Source organism: Kryptolebias marmoratus, linkage group LG16 (genome assembly GCF_001649575.2).
Source record: "Kryptolebias marmoratus isolate JLee-2015 linkage group LG16, ASM164957v2, whole genome shotgun sequence".
Taxonomy (NCBI): domain Eukaryota; kingdom Metazoa; phylum Chordata; class Actinopteri; order Cyprinodontiformes; family Rivulidae; genus Kryptolebias; species Kryptolebias marmoratus.
The window spans coordinates 20,428,879-20,434,855 of NC_051445.1; the positions used below are offsets into that span (position 1 = coordinate 20,428,879).

Consider the following 5,977-nt stretch of genomic DNA (forward strand, 5'->3'; position numbering starts at 1 on the left):
GCTATATTCCCGTTAGGAATTGAAGTGATCAGATATTTATGATAAACGATAAAACACGAGAATGACTCTCACGGGGAAACATCGCAAGTCTTAGAGAGAGAAAAGGGTAAACGAGAAGAACCTTTGTTGTAATCTTGGCTAATAAACTATATGTGTGTTTTTGGTGTTTACATAATTTGTCTAAAACAACTAAACGACCGAGAAAAACCTTCGAAAAGACTCGACGAAGCACACAGAAGCAGGCTGAGCGCAGTCCCGCAGCGCGCTCCTTCGCGGGGGCGCGCCCGATCTCACCCGATCAGTTTTTGGCAGAGAATCACTTTTTGGCACCACACCTGTAACCGCTAACATCTGAGGTTTATTCGGACACGCGTGATTCTTTTTGAAGAAATTTAAGCTTCTAATCAAAGTTACTTCCATTAAAGATTAAGAAACTATTGATACGTTACACTTTTTTAAAGATATTGCTGCGCTACACCCACATTTCCCAGCACCCTGAAACTTACCTCTTCAACGACCCGCTGTTTGTCGGGCGGAAGCTTGATGGGTCATGTTAAACCAGCCAGAGGAGGGGGGTTGGGATTTTTTCCACATTAAACAAGAGTTACAGCTGATTGTCGTGACGATATAATTTACACACAGAACTGTATATAGTTTCAATAAAGCACTTCTGTTTGGAAACAATCATAGCAGAACGTTTGTTTTATCGATAACGTTGGAAACTTTGTAACCAAACCCCCTCTCTAAATGGACTATTCCTGCGTTGCTAGGATACAAGACTGGAGACAACAGACAGCGAGGGGAACGATACCAACGACGGCACAACTTTTAGCTGTTGAAATCAGGCGTTCACAATGTTGTACAACTAATAAGTTCGAGGTTTTTTGTTTGTTTGTTTTTACTGAAGATATGTACCCTCCTATACTAAACCGTCACTGAACTGCTTTAAGATTTACTTCAGTTTTTTTCTAGATCAAAGTGTAAATTTCAATTTAGCTGTACTTATAGTTCAGTGGCTCTATGTTTTTTGTTTTTTATTGTTATTTGTTTTCTTTATTTATTTCTTTTAACACCCCAGCGTTGGTGGCCCTTCAGAAATTAACCATTTTTATTTAAGTGGCAAACAATATAACATGTTTACTGTTTTCAGGAATTGCTTGTCTTGTTGACATGCTTATAGTGATGCAGTTGTCTTGAATTAAACTGTTGAGTAAAAAAATAAAAAGCAAACAGCAAGCAATAACCTGACCCAAATAAAGCAAAAACAAGCAAAAAAGGAGTTTATCAGAGAATAGCTTCAGTCCATTTGCAGGATTCAGGGTCAATGAATGAACAACAGGGGACACTGCCTCTTCTTTTTTTGTTCACCAATCTGTAAAGCTACAGAGAAATACAACAAATGTCGTTTCCTGCACTCATATTTATTTAACAAAATAAACGCAGGCAATACTTTTTATTTTTGTTTGTTTTGGGTTTTTGGTTTTTTTTTTTTGCTCTCAAATTGCAAACTATGGACAACTTTCCTGTTATATTTATTTTTTATTTTTTACAAAAAGTCAGTCTGAAAAGGAAAACACATTGAATCTGGCACATAACTGGAAGTTCACGGTTGTGATTTTGATTAATATGTAAATGTCAGATTTCATCCGTCATGTGGGAACAAAATGTGTTAAAGTAAAATAAGTAATAACTAAATAAGTAAATTTTCTTCCACGGATCAAACAGAGGTTTGGTTTAGTGAGTTTATTTGATGACAACAACACAAAATCCATGATGCATGTCACATTAATGCCACCCGTGCTTTCTACATTTGAAAACATAACTTTTAGAGCCTGTTTGTAGAACAGCACATGTTTAAAGCAGATTGAGCTGCTTTGACCCAAACTCTTACACAATATGTGACAGAATCATATCACACACATTCAGCTGGGCAGCTTTTACTGGTAGACAAAAGCAATTAGGATAAGGTCTGAGCGATCTTAGACACTTTCCTAATATGAGCTATAATTCTGCATGAGTCTGTAAAATAACACACAAATATTTGAACTCAGCTACATTTTGGATTTCCCTCTGATCAGTGATAACAGTATGATCATTACTGACTTTTTGTCTGTTTGTGAAACACATTGAGATAGTTTTGGTCCAGTTCAGACTTAAAGAGTGATCTTTTCATCACTTAGACACACCTGATCTTTTACCCGTTCAGTGTCTCTGCAGTCTGTTGTGAAGTCTCTGCAGATTTGTACCTGATAACATCATTTGGGTAAATCGTTAATGTATATGCAGAAAGAGCAAAGTTCCTAAGATGGAACTGTGTGGAATGCCCATTTTGCAGTTTTAAAAGGTTGATTTCATCCTATTAATGTTGACACTCTGTTCTTCATTTCTTAAATAATATAAACTGAACCAATTAATAGCTTTCTGAAAGAAATTTAACTTAAGTTTGGAAAAAGGAGAATGATTCATGCAGCAAATTTACTAGATTAAAGTACTTAAATTAAAGCAGACCTATGTAGTTTGATGTTAAATTTGAGTACACTTATTATTATTATAAATGTTGTCATTGTTGTTATTATTTTGTTGGTGGTGGTTTATTTTGAAAGGACTCAGACCGGATGTGTAGCCATATTTGGTCCGTTTTGATTTCGCTCTTTCAGTATCGTGTTCAACAAGCGGCTCGTGAGTTCTGCAAAGGAAGTAACACAAAAAAAGGATCTTCAAGTTTAGAGGCGAAAAGTTCTTATTCGGACTGCAGCTGGTGACTTTCTCCTTATATTATCCATCCGTTTTTAAACCCTGACTGACTGTGTGACCCAGTCCGTCAACCTCTGTCTCTCTGTGGAGTTCTGCTCGTTCCACCGGTAAAGAAAAAAGAAAAAGTAAAGAAAACGAAGTTATTTCGACTCTTCTGAGGGGGAAGTTTGAGCCACCGAAGAGGTAAGTTTTCGTGTCTCAGTTGAAAGTTTTTGGGGTGTTTTGTTGGATCATCGTTTGTGGAAAACTGGACTGAAATAAGGTGTCATGCTGTAGGGAGGCTGGTGAAAATTAGGCTTTTAAAGTGAAATGGATCCATTGGAACTAGTTTAAGAGGAGGTCAGTGTTGTGATCTGCTTCGGTCGGTGGTTTTGTTCAGCTGCTGTGCTTTAAAAGCCTCACAGGGGGACTGATGATGATGATGATGAGATGATTGTGTTATGTTGATCTGCCTTCATTCTGCAAACAGGTCCTCTCACATCAACACTGATCAGGTCTAAAGGGTCCAAGCTGCAGCTTTTAGCTCATGTAGCTGGAGCTTATTGTTATCAGAGCACATCCGTTCAACACTTAGATCCTAACCTGCATGAATCAGATTTAAGTTTGCAACAATAATACTAACTGATGTAGATTTGTTCAAACTCATATTTGCAATCAGATCACAAAAGAGGGAGGTCTGTTATATGTAATAAATCTATTGCTCTATATAATGATCTTTGTTTATATTATTCACCTGGTCCTGATGTAGAAATAATGCCTTTATAAATTGTCCAAATAAAGCTGAATGCTGTTGGAACGGTCAATAGTTTGTTAGTTTCCATCGGCTGTAGAGCGGAGCTGGAGCGATCCCTGGCCATTTCTAAGAAGCTAAATAAGGTTTCTGATGGTTTGCCAGCTAACCTGATCTGTTGAAGGCCGGCGTGCCGTCCCACTCCTCAGACACACAGCTGACCTCACAGAGTCTGTGCAGGGTCTGCTAACAACATCCACAGCACCTCCAGTTTTCTCTGCAGGATCTAGATCAGGGGTGGGCAGAGTGTGCTGGAGCAGAGAAACAAGTAAAACATGCAGGATGGTGGCCCTTGAGGACCAGGATCACCTACCCCCGATCTAGACATTTCTTTCTTACTGCTTGGGGTTGTGAAACCAGAAAAGTGTATTCAAATCGTCATCTGTCAGACGTTTCCACCCTTCTCTGCTCCAAAACAATCCTTTTCATTCACTTTTGCCTGGTCAAACACCCAGGACGTGTCAAACCTCAACTCTACATGAATGGAGACCATTATAAATGGGATGTCTTAACTTCATTTTATCGTGTGACTTGGTAGGAGCTGCTTTTTCTTGAACTTTTTTTTCCCTTCTCTTCCCCTTCCTGTGAAGACTGTGTGTTAGTGTGAGTAATGGTATCAGGTCTGTTCTACAAGCTTGTTGAATTCGAGACTTTAGGAAAACAAAAGACTTGTTGCCATTCGCCTTGGAGAGGCTTCAGAGAGAAGGAAGCACATCAGAGGCGGATACAGAGAACAGACATGAAGGGACAGAGGAGATTTACTCCTTTTTATTTCTTTAATCTCAAACAGCTTTCTGTCATTACTGAACCCACAAAGATTTGAACGTGCTTCAGTGATGCAATCGGCTGTGTTACAGTGAACAGCGTTTGGTAACTTCATTCAAACAAGCGTTTTGAAACTGAACTCGGCGCCGAGACTTTCATCCATTTTACTTTGTAACAGATCCGATAAAAAGCATCCGTGTCTGTCTCAGCTTTGTGTTTTTCCACCTTCACTTCTCTTGATTTGTTAGAAAATCTTCGACTGAAGTTTAGTTTAAGCAAATTGAGCTGTAATGTTAACAGGTTTGCAGTTTGAATATATATATATATATATATATATATATATATATATTAATAAACAGAATGTGTTGAGGATCTACTCACAGGCTTATTTACGTTATGTGTAAAGTTACAATTTTGGTCTTTATTCACAGCCAAACTGATCTGAGTATTTGTTGCAATAATTTCTACCAATGAATGCCTTTAGTACTCTCAACTCTTTTATTGTAACCTTCTATTATAGTAAATTTTTACCTTCTAATATAATTGAAATTGGGCTGTTCTGATCTTCACAAACCACGCAGAAGCAAATTCTCAGCTTTTTTTTTTTTTCCTCACAGTTTTACGTCACCCCATTTAGGATTTATCCCGTCTCTGTAGCTGGAATGTTTTTGTGTGGTTAAGGGGCCTTTCTTCAGCTGTATAGTGTACCTTTACCATCCCTTTGGAACAACATGAATGAGCTGTTGGAGCCTGTCAATGGAAGCTGAATGTTAATGAGTAAATAAGGTCCCTGTGAGTGAATGAATGAATGAATGGAGCCAGTTGAGCTGATAGTAATGTATAACCTTTTCAAATTACTGTGAAAAGGAACGTGAGGTGACAAGAACGATTGTTCCTAAAATGTTCTAATGGCTGTTTCCAGTCATGTGAAAACACATTAAAAAATTAGTTCAAAATCCTCAATATGAGTCCCAGATTTCAGATTGCAATACAGACCATTAGTTGAGAAATTCACTGTGGATCAATGATGACTTTAAATAGCCGTACTGAACCGTTACCATTTCATTAATGTTATAAGTTTTACTGGCAAACATAAAGATACCATTCACTGTCACATTGTAATGCTGCTTTGTTTAGTTTTTACTGAATGCATCAGAGGAAGTAAAGGTAATCCTCACACTTTTCTTACATAACCGAAGAAGCACAGACAGGACCTCCGGCTGTGATCCTGCCTTGTTCAGCCTGATGTGTCTGACACATTTAAGGGCTCCTGGTGCACTGCTTGCTGTAAGAGTGGCCTGTAAAAAAACAACAAAAAAAAGTCATGTCTTAGTCTAAGTATTGTCACTTGACAGTTAAATTCTTCCTCAAATTCTCATGGTAATAAGTGGAGGTGACGTAATGCAACAGTATCACCATCACTGTCTTTCTGCTGGTTGTGGTATGCGGCTCTGGTTTATTTCAGTCAGCAGATTTTTCACAAACACCGTCTCACTGAAACCAGAAGAATCCCGTCATGCTTGCTCACTGTTTGTTCAACTTGGCTCTGTTCTCGGCCATTTAAAGCTGTAATAGCTGTCGAAATATGCAGTTTTTCAATGGTTTTGATTTGAATTTTTCTGCTAACACAATTTCTACGTCATTTAATGATTGTTTGGGGGGGGGGGG

The 5,977-nt window shown here is 38.3% G+C and overlaps 1 protein-coding gene across 2 annotated transcripts in view; it reads right to left on the bottom strand.

Moving 5' to 3' along the window:
• Positions 1-711, bottom strand: part of ulk4 (unc-51 like kinase 4) — a 93,815-nt gene extending 93,104 nt beyond the window's left edge. The window contains exon 1 of one of the 2 annotated variants that reach the window (XM_017409849.3): positions 507-702. The gene's annotated coding sequence lies outside the window, so the exon portion shown is untranslated. Of the gene's footprint in view, positions 1-506 lie in introns of both variants that reach the window. The other variant, XM_037980116.1, reaches the window with a different exon arrangement.
• Positions 712-5,977: the final 5,266 nt, after the last annotated feature.